The following is a 10959-nucleotide window of genomic DNA, read 5'->3' as shown; positions in this document are numbered from 1 at the left end:
GAAGCGCCTGCTGTCAGACGACGAGAAGGTGTTAGCTTCATTTATTTAGTTTTGAGCATAATGTCAGGGAAAGGAAATGACACACAATTGTCAGAATTCTGCTGGTCCGTGCCCTTGACTTTGTCAAGCATGATGCAAATCCTTCCACAAGCAGACAAGTCAAAGAGGATCAAGTCCAGCTTCCATCTCAGCTGATAGGATGACCACTTTCAGCCCTGTAGAGAGAAGTTCATCTCCTGAGGACGCTGAAAATAATAAGTCTTTTCTTCAATTTGACCAGAGGAGTCAGTATGATTTATAGACTGGACAATGTATTTTCTTTTTTAAGCCTGAGAGACCCCAGCAGTGGCACAGTAATGGCGGTTCATTTGAACATTTACACACATGCCACATGCCGAGGTGAATGAAGTGTTTTCTGTGATTGTGCAGCAGTGGAGGAGGAAGAGATTAAGTGTATTTATGAAAGGATTAAATATTTTACTAAAGAGAAGATACACCTCACCATGATAAAGTTGTTTTGAACTTTTCTTCCACAGATATAAACGAGCTCTTTGTTGTGTGCTCCCTGGTTCTCGGGCTGATAAATGACCTCCTCAGCTACTGGTTATAATGGGCTGCTGGGGGCTCTGACTGGTTCAAGCTTCTCTGCAGCTGGGTCTTATATATGTAATGAAACCAAAACTGTAAACACAAGAAACATTTAAAAGCTGCATCCCAGAGGATGCACCCTTCACTTCAAATATGAGAATGCACCTTGAAGGACCTTCTCTCAGCATGTGACCCACCGACCCCTGTGCAGCAGAGCGATGGCCAAGCATTCTCTCCTCCCTTCACCCAAACCCTGCGTCTTCCATCCACTCTGCATCCTGAATTCAAAGACCCAATCAAGAGGAGTCTCCACCTTGTTGTTGCAATGTGTTGCTGCTTTTCTTTGTTTGTGTCTCTTTCAACTTATTAGTTGAAGAAAAACGGCTGAAAGGTTCTGAGGGAACGCAGCCTGAATAGGTAACAATCACACATTTAAACTGCATGGGATTGTCACAGTGTAGAAGCCATTTCTATTTAAGTTTGGAGTCCAAGATAGCATGTTGGTGCCAAAACCTCCTTTAATATCAGCTGCTCTCAGATGGTTTAAAGCACCAGATTTAATTAAGGCAGACACGTTTTCTTTAATTGCAGTTCACCCGATCCAAGTTACATATTTTTCTTATGAGTCTTGACTATTTGGTGAAGGTTGCTTGAGATGTCTGCCTTCTCTCAGCATTATCCAGCACTTTCCAGGCTTCAAATGAGCAGTTTGATGTAGGAACTTAAACAAGGTTCTGGATTTCTTTTAGCAGCTGACGGCTTTGAATATTATTACAAATCAGTTTTTCTTAAATGAAATATACTGAAGGAATGTAAGGACACCTCGGTATAAATCTGCTTCTCTTTTTCAGTGTCTTCTGCAGGCGTTTGAACAGTGATCCGTGAAGGTGCTGCGTCACGCATCAGCTCTGACCGATAAAGGTAAGGCGCGTGTGTGTGTGTGTGTGTGTGTGTGTGTGTGTGTGTGTGTGTGTGTGTGTGTGTGTGTGTGTGTGTGTGTGTGTGTGTGTGTGTGTGTGTGTGTGTGTGTGAATAGTTTCAAAGGAAAAGAGATGAAAACATGGATTTTCTTTCACTGAAGTTTTATCTTATTTAATTGAATTAACTCTTGACTTGATGTTTATGGTCCCTAATAAGAATGAATGTTTTAGACTTCACTACAGTGGCATCTGTCCAGTCGCTGCAGAACAGATGTTCCAGCGTTGAGATTAATTTTAATCAGTGGACTGATACGCTGTATTCTCCTAAATGAAGTCTAAATGATGTTATCGATGGCACTCAAACGTGAGAGGCAGCAGAAGTGAAGCCAGTGTTTTCCATGAGCTCGGTTGTTTGCAGTTTACATCTCACTGCAGGGACTCTTGGCACAGTATGTGTTCCTTGCTCAGTTAGGCAGCGAGTATAATCACACCACAACTCCTCGGATGAGGATCTGTCATAAAGACCGCTGTGATTAACTTTTATAGTTACTCGTGCAAAAGATCAGCAAAGAAAATCACTGTTCCTGTGCTGTTTCCAAGGCATTGCTGCCTCAAAATGATTTAAAACCTCCAACGTCACTTTGTCCTCGGCTGTTTTTGGCCAGGATAAAGGTCGAACCTGTGACCTTGGTGTCACCATCTCAGCTTGAATGCCTTTTAAGTGCCTTAAACTTGCATTCTCTCCACTGTGCTTCAGGTTGCAAAAATAAATCTGATTGCATAGAAGTCTGTGAGAAAATGACCCTATTTCTCTCGTGAGTTATTATTATGTACCTTGAAAAGAGCCCCAATCCTGAGAGAAACTATACTCTTCACACGTTTTCTGTTTTCCTGGAGGCCATTGTGAAGACACTGAGACAGATAGGACAGGTGTTATTGTGGCTTCACAACAAACCAGAAGAATAACCCTTGACAATCATTAGTGCTTGTTCAGCAATATCGGCCTCTGATTATTGAATAGCGTGGAGGAAATACCTTGTGGTCAATTGACAGTGATTGTGTTCCCACGAGTTTGAAGTGACTGTCCAAGCCAAGAATACACCTCGATGGTGTACCAATGTAAAGCTCCAGGAATCCCTCGAGTGCTGTGAACGGAGAAAACGTGCACGGAGAGGGTTTTTTCTTCTATAGGGGATGATGCGATGGATTAGGACTTAACTTAAAAAGCAGCATAGTGTTTTCAGTGTAGGGTTCTCCCGCTGAGGGAGCTGCTCCTGCTGACGTTCGTGGCTCCATCAAGCTCCGATGGGTTTAGGGAAGGTGCATTGGGGTTATGCTGGAGTTAAATAACGTCTGATCTCTACATTTTTCTTTAACATACGAGGTCTGGGACTGAAGCCAGCTTTACTCGATGCAAGCTATTTCTCCTGGTACTTATATAATGCTAATGAAGTGCCACTCGTTTCTCTGAGCTTAAATTTAAAGAGACATACTGACCTCATCTGTACCAGGCTAAATTAATATCATTAGCATGTATGCCGCCGCAGCCTTGGGTCTTGTAAAACAAAGTAATGTGGACTGTAATTAAAGTTGTGACTGTGACACTTCAGAGAAGTCCAGCTTTCGCTGTAGAGACTACAAGGTCAGCATTAGATATCAAACAAAATATATGGAGTGAAAGATGGAAGCGAGAAGAAAGGTCGCAATTTTAGGTCCATAAATTAACCCGCATGTAATTTACATGATTACATAAATCAGAAATGTCCAACGTCTTTTTTAAATGTATTAATTAAAGCACTGTCAAACTGAATGAATAAATGATCGTCGTTTAACTCGATCGCCAACCTCTGGTTCTGAAAAGTGAAGCCAAGGCGGAAGTGCCTTTCTACGTGCATTCTCTCTACCAGCCATCAGGCGGTGACTTCCTCCATTGACTTATTAGCCCACTGAAACCTGCAGGTGTGAATTCAGCCCACAGACTTTACGTCGTGGTGACATTACGGATTATGAATGGCTTTTCTTGGCTTGAGGAAACACAAGTCCGCTAACACCATCGCTGTAGAATTCACCAACTGGTGGACCAGCAGTCACGTCTCCCTGTGTTGTGAGGTGATGGGAAAGAACATGAGCTTTATCCTCTCCCCGACCTGATGTCCAGCTGCTGCTGGAGCTCATTGAGCTGCAGTGCCAGTTGTGCAGCCGACATCAGCAGCTCTGGCTCTTGTGAACTTTAGCGGATAAAGGCAGCCTTTCAGAAATGCTAACATTTGCAGAAGAAAATGCTGAGCTTGTTTGGCTCCATATATTGAGCAGTCATGCTTTGTTGAGGTTGAGACTAACTGATCCTGCACCTACTTGACATTTTACACATCCGATGACCTGAATACGTTTATAACGGGTGAACACAATCAACCCGTTCAGTAATTCATCCATGCACATCCGTTTCAAAAGGAAACCTTTACCTTTTTTCAGAGGAGTTTTCAAAGGCTGAAGACTTGTTCACACCTGAGTGCCATTCGAACAAAAGACAATTGTTGTTTCACTGAAAATAAAAGTCTCTATATTGAATGTGACCCCCTTTAAATGGAAACTGTAGTGACGTCCTAACTGCAGATTTATTGAACTGTCAGTGGGATGTTACTATTTTTGGGATGCAGGACGCATATTAATATTCTCCCCCATCCAGATTCTTGCAGATGATGATATATATAGATATATTGGTTCCATATATGGAGCTGTGAATATTTGTCATGTATGACAGGATCTCATTGCAGATGAGCTGATAAAGGATTGTTTGTATGAGAGGTTTAAAAGTGATGTGAGCACATTCATTGGCTGTGACAACAATGAGCATTAAAAAAAAGAATTTAATATAGGCAACACTTCACCATCAAACACATACAGATGTAACATTTCACTGAGCAGGAGTCTGATAAATGATAAGTATTATTTCATTTAAAGTGTAGATAACAGTAGTGGTTTCAAGATTATGTGTCGGGATGTTATGAATGATGGATTTTGTCATGACTTATTGAACTATAAGTGAGTTACCATCTACCTGTGTTAAACACATTTGTGCATAAGAAATACAAAAAATGTCCCAGAAATTAAAAATGTAAAACATCGCAAATGGTTTTGGCACTTGGCTGATTTATTGGTAAAATACTATAAAGTGCAATGAGTCTGGCCAACAAGTAATTCTTTCCATGCAGTTTACCACCGTTGGAGGTTTGGCAGGCTTCTTTTAATTTAATCTTGCTGCACCCTCTTCATCTGCAGGTCAATAGCACCGGGCTGGAGAATTGGCACCACCAGCTGTTTATCCTGCCGTACCAAACTGACGTAGCAGCAGTGGATGGACGGAGTCGGTGAGTGAACTGATTATTTTAAATGTTCCACAATGTTTCATCCTAAAACTGCAGGTAGGAAACTACTTTCTGCTATCTGAAACTTGATAAATGTTACGTACTTACAAAATCTCAACAGCATTTGTTTGGTGGCGGAGACGGACTCATTGTAACGCCGTTGTCTGTGACGGGATCATTTATTATTTGATTAGTAGTAATTACTTTTTTAAGCAAAACACTGAATGAGGTGACGTTAGGTGTATGAATGCCACCAAAATGTGCTTTATGGATTATTAATTAGCATCCCTTTCTATTCAGAGGGAAACTTACACTTGGCTGTGAATTTAACACATTATACATCTAAATATACTCACTTTCCTCTGCTACTTCCACAAAGTCTTATTTATTTCCTGGCTCTTGGGTTCGCCTCACATTCAGCATTATAATATGCAAAAGTGTGAAGTGTAGGAAGTGTGCATGTAAAGATGTTTGTTGTCCTCATTAACACCGTTAGTCGCTGCTTGAACTTGTTAAGCTGTTGGACCTTATAGACCTTATTTCAGGCATCTTTCCAAACAGCCGTTCAAAGAAGCCGTTGACTTCAAGACGAGGGAAATGGAAGAGCAAAGATGCTGACTTGTTTCTGGTCATTAGGAATCATCCCTGCAGCACTTTATACTCTCAGTACAGAAGCTAAAGACGCCCTAACTTCGGTTTCACTGGGACCGTTAGCCACTGCCTTAAATGAGCTTTGTGACATTAATGTGAATACTTAATTTGTGCAAATTTGTTGAAAAAACCTGTTTCATTTACTGCTCTCACATTTGCAGTAATAATTACAATAGTCTGCTACATTTAGTGTGTCTCACTATAAAACATAATAACATATTCAAAGTACATTTTACATCATCATGCTTTGAAACATATTTACAGTATCGTACTGTAGAGCAGTTACACTGCAAAGCACGTCAAACATCATAAGTAGGTAGAGAGTAAAAGTAAACTGGTAAATGCAGGAACTCACTGGTACCAGTCCTGTTGGTTAAAAAGATGCTCACACACTAGAACACACTGCTGGCCGTGTCGTACTCCTTGCTGATGTGGGAAGTGCTGGGCAGGGACTTGAGGTACTCCATGTGCCTGCGGGCGTCCTCCTGGTTGTGTTTGATGTAGTAGATGATGTAAGCCGTCACCATGGAGAACCAGCAGAACATGGCCACGAACATGGCCACGTCTGTCGTCTTCTGGTGGAAGTTGCAAAAGTTGATCCCCGAGTCCAGGACTTGGATCACCGGTTGTCCCACGTACTCCTCCTGCACCGACGTGTAGCAGCTGACGTCGTTCACCGTCTCGGGGTCGAGCCTCAGCTCCCTTAGCACTTCCTGTAGGGAGCACTCGCAGTGCCAGGGATTGTGGGATAATCGGACACGGGCGTGCAGCTTGGCAAAGGTGTCCTTTGGGAGGCTGCTTAGGTGGTTGTTTGAAAGATCCAGCGTCCGCAGGCTCTCTGAAATTCCTTGAAAGGCACTGACCTCCACGCTCTCAATGGCGTTGTGTGATAAGTCCAGTTCCCTGAGGCGGTGGAGGTCCGTGAAGGTCTCCTTTGGGATGTTTCTGATCCGGTTAGATGAAAGCAAGAGGACGACGGTGTCCTTGGGCAAGTTGGGCGGGATGTTCTCCAGGTTGCGTGACGTGCACTGCACCACCACGCCGTTCCTGTCCGTGCAGTGACAGATGTTGGGGCATGCATGTGCAGTCATGATCACAGACAGGAGCCCCAATGTTCCCACAAACAGAACAGGACAGGACGGAGGATGTATGGCTGACCTGCACTTGTGAGAAGCCCCCATTAGCGGACTGAAATCAGCCCTGCGTCAAAACAACGTGCGTCGGTCGGGTGTGCCTCCTTCAGGAAACCGTGGGCGTTGGCATGGCGTTGTTACAGTCTGAACACGGCCTTCGACTTGGCATTGAAGTCAGCTCAAGTCTCATCCTCTTCACTCCAACACTCGTTCAGACGTCACATCATTTACCTAATTAGTTATCGAGCCCTGATGCAACTGAAAAAGGTTTGTGGAGAAAGAGGAAGTCATAACTTCAGGCTGGGAGAGGAGACGCCTTCCTGGCTGAGTGGTGGAAACCTGAGATAGAAAAAGAGAGAAACGGTTAAAAAGATGAGATATAGAAAATGTCAGGAATCGCTTTGTTTCTTATGTTGCTTCCTATTGAGTCTCGAGCCCATGACGAACAACTCCTTTATCTTCACGTGCTTTGGATCATCTGACAGCACCCAATCAGTGAACTTCACCATCTCCACTTTTCAGATTTCTTCCTCCTCCGAAGGAAAGCTAGTAAAGTTCACATTATCATAATAATAGCATGATTCTATGGTATGAGTCTTTTTTAGGGAAAATGCCATCAAAAAAGGCACGAGCTCATCAATATGCAGTCGAGATGAACTATGGAACGTTGATTTGTGATTAAATAAAAAGATTAGCAGGGATGCATGTGAGAGCAGTGAAGGTCAGGATGCAAATCAAAGCCACTACGAACAATGAAAGATAAGAATATATAAAAAATATTGTAAACCTACTTATTTTAGAAATAAGGGAGGGGAAACCACAATTAGTCTTCTTTGTTAAAACTTTTGTATTTTGGACATGTAAAGATCACTCTGTGTCTGTGAATAAACTGGCTTAATAACTGATTAATCGATGTAGAATATAGGATTCACAAGATAATAATAATAATAATAAGGAAAATAAGTTTACACTTAAGAATTGAAGAAACAACAACTGTATAAACCCCCCGTGATAATTAAAGGTTCCACCGCAGCGATAAAGGAGACAGTTAAAGTTGAAAGTGAGTTGATATATTTGAGTGACACCTACCTGGCACTCCGTCCGGTCCACGTCTCCGCACTCACCGGACTCTCCTCTTTAATTGAACGTCCAGGAAGGAAATAAATGACCCACAAATCATCCTGTGATGCACGTCTGCGGCAGCAACCCCAGAGAATAGAGGCAGTTAGAGTCCGGATGCAACTGTTTGATGGCAGTTGAGCATCCTGCCGGTGTTTGCAGCAGCAGCAGCAGCAGCAGCAGCTGCGAGTCCGTCGGTGTGTGTTGGGTTTGCTCAGAGACGCAGCAGCTGCACCGTTTGATCCTCTCTCTCCGTTAAACAGGATCCCTGTGAGGTTAACCCCCAAACACACTCAAACTTTATCATTCCACATCCAATTTATCAATCATAAAATATCCTGCATTCAAAAATGTTGCCTTAAAGCATCAAAATATATTTAAAATAGACAAATTTATACTCATTATGGACCATTTCAGAATCTTATATTATAATTATTGATGTGTTCATCGCTAATTTCAATGACTTTACTGCTGATTTCATCTATAATAATACATCCTCATCATTAATTCATTAATAATTTGTATTAATCTCAATCTTCATAGTTAAAGGACTGTAATTACTTCAGAGCAAAATATTGTTTCTACACTGCAGAGTTTGTACATATTAAATAAATAAGATACAATGTTAAAGAGATGCTGTTAGCTGCATTAGGTTAGCTGTTTCCAGTTTTTATGCTAAGCTAAGCTAGTTTATCAATCCATTCCTGATATCACTGTATTATTGTAGTCTGTTGTCAACGAGTAAAACTACAAAAATGTTTCTGGATTCAGCATCAAAATGCTGACATCCGTTTGCTTTTTGCTGTTTTTTGTGATTATAAAACCACATTTGTGCAGAACCGGATAAAGTTGTGAGTTAACTTATGATGGAAACGCAACATCATTTCTGTTCACTAGACGAAATGATTGGCTGATTTCTGGAAAGCATTAGACTGAGCTGCGAATGAATTCCTGTTTGGCGCCCTATTGTACAGCGTTCTATCACAGACGGTATCGGCGGCTCTTATGCACCCAGCGATGGAGCAAATTTAAATTTCATGCTCACTTGCACCTTTGAATTACACCTAAAGCTTTTCTCCATGTTCTGAAGTCTCTTCTTAGCTTTGCACATTTCATTTACATTGGTATCGCCCTGCCTGTACTTTGTTAGTGAAAGTGGACTATAGAGTGTCGTGTAGAAACACCACACCTGAGCCAAGGTGGCTTGTTGCTTATACAATATGTTATACAACAGCTGTACTGTAGTTCAGCCCTGTCAGTTTTGCTGGAAAGCAGACTCATTGATTACATTAACTCCTGCAGCATTTTAGCGCGTGCTTTTTTGTAACGGTATCCAAAATGACAAAGCACACTCGTAAATGTGTCTCCTGTCCTGGGTGAAAGATTTACTTCTCGTTCTCGCATGTTTCCGATGCTTTAGACTTGCCAAGCCATTTGTCTAACGCCCTTACTCATCTTGTTGGACTCCTGGCAGAATTCCTGACCCATCTTGAATAAATTCACGCTCCTCTTCAGAATGATATGGAGTCGAGCCAATTTCAGGAATCTTTGTCGGGTAAGCATTATAGGCTGTCATAATTCCTGGGACATATTTATCATCAACAGGCTTATTTCCTCGGAGCAAGGCCGTCGTTTCTCCATCATTCTGTCCCATTTGCATTCCTGGCGGCTTTGTCATAGGTGACATTGTGGTGTCACTCAGTGAAAGCAGCACTGCGCTGCCCTACAGTATATATTGACCTCTTCAAAGCCACGTTCAGTGCATTAAGTAATGCTTTCCCTCTGCAGACACTATCTGACACTGCATTGCTCATTCTGCTCGCAATTGCTTTCGCTCACAAGAGACGACACATAGTGTTTTAGCCCCCATATCCACACCGAGAGTGGAGGATCGGAGAGGCCCTGTATATCTTGACACTTCAAGAGGTTTGCTGCGACTTTTAGACTTGGACGTTGTCTCCTTCATTGCTTGACATCAGTCTTTTGCAGTATAAAGAAGGTTGTCTGTAAGTAGCTTACAGCAATGCTGAGTGAAAGCATGGATCCACTCCAACGTTGATGCAAAGCCAACAAAGAGGATGCCTTTAGGTTTTGGGACGCACCCAGTCGGACGAACCCTGAACGGTTATTGGAGGTAGATGAACTGAGGGGAGCTGATGCACAGTGCCGCTTGATGTCCATTATATTTTGAGTTACACTTTTTAGAATAGAAACAATGATTGTTTTTAATTGAACTTGGTTTTGTGACAGATTGTGATGTTTGTCTTTCGTGCCCCAGTGTTTGGTTTGATCGGCCCCAGCAAAGGACGGAAAGTCTTTCTTATATGTAGCAGATTATCTGATCGTTGGTGAGCATTTAGTACTGTAAACCTCTCAGGTCACTGGAGCACTTCCAAAGCTTGAATGCACATCAAACCCTCACCAACTGTTTTAATTGCCTAACCCAAATCTTACTGCACCATAGTTTAATTTCAATAACCACAATCTTTTACACAGCCATGCATACTGCAAGTAAGAATCTTCTAAACCATAGTCCCCTGACCAGTGGGTGGCATCACCATGACTACATCCACTTCTTAAATCCAGTCTATGGGATGCACTTGTGTGGCAGGACTTCATTCCTCAGTCCGGCTCTTGCAAACCTCTGTGCTGGATCTCTGCCAGTGGCCTGCCTATCAGCTTCACAGACATTTTCTTGGCTCCCAACAAACATTCTTAATCTACCCTTCTTAACACCCAGAGTACATTATCTGACTAATAGTGTGGCCATCCCCATCTCAGAAGTAAGAAACATATTTCCATTGTGTTGTCTGAAGCCGTTCACTGCTCTGCCAAACACCCAAATGAAGCTTTCTGCCCCTGAGGATCTTCTCATTTTAGGACAAATCCAGAAATGGAACAACTTATCTTCCCAAATATCTCCGGAGGGTCAAGATGAATACATCTAAAATCCGGTGTATGAACTTTTTTCATCCGTTTAATGCTCACAACTGCTATAGGTTCACGGCCGTATTAGCAGAGCTGAAGAAAGTGAGAGTTGCCTCTTGGATCCATCTGATGTTCTTCTGCCAAATCCAAGCAAAGGTGCATAATTTAAGAGGAGGCGGCGTATCACGTACTCTGTCTGAGGGAGGTCTGGGTGTTCAGCATCCACTCTGGCAGAGCAATTTGCAGGTTCAAAGG

General features: G+C 42.4%; 1 long non-coding RNA gene and 1 pseudogene across 2 annotated transcripts in view; one reads left to right on the top strand and one right to left on the bottom strand.

The window, feature by feature from the left end:
- The first annotated feature begins 1437 nt into the window (after positions 1-1437).
- Positions 1438-10959, top strand: part of LOC311010088 — a 17017-nt gene continuing 7495 nt past the window's right edge. The window contains exons 1-2 of the long non-coding RNA XR_014596730.1: positions 1438-1509; positions 4788-4876. This is a non-coding gene — a long non-coding RNA (uncharacterized lncRNA). The remainder of the gene's footprint in view (positions 1510-4787; positions 4877-10959) is intronic.
- On the bottom strand, positions 4408-7804 carry LOC311010086 (leucine-rich repeat-containing protein 3 pseudogene; annotated as a pseudogene). The gene is made up of 2 exons (XR_014599401.1): positions 7747-7804; positions 4408-6996 (listed from the first exon to the last, which is right to left on the bottom strand). The product of XR_014599401.1 is annotated as a leucine-rich repeat-containing protein 3 pseudogene (transcript).

Source organism: Eutrigla gurnardus, assembly GCF_963514095.1.
Source record: "Eutrigla gurnardus genome assembly, chromosome: 24".
NCBI classification, from domain to species: Eukaryota; Metazoa; Chordata; class Actinopteri; order Perciformes; family Triglidae; genus Eutrigla; species Eutrigla gurnardus.
The sequence above is the reverse complement of the archived record's forward strand: the minus strand, read 5'-3'. Positions and strand labels throughout refer to the sequence as shown.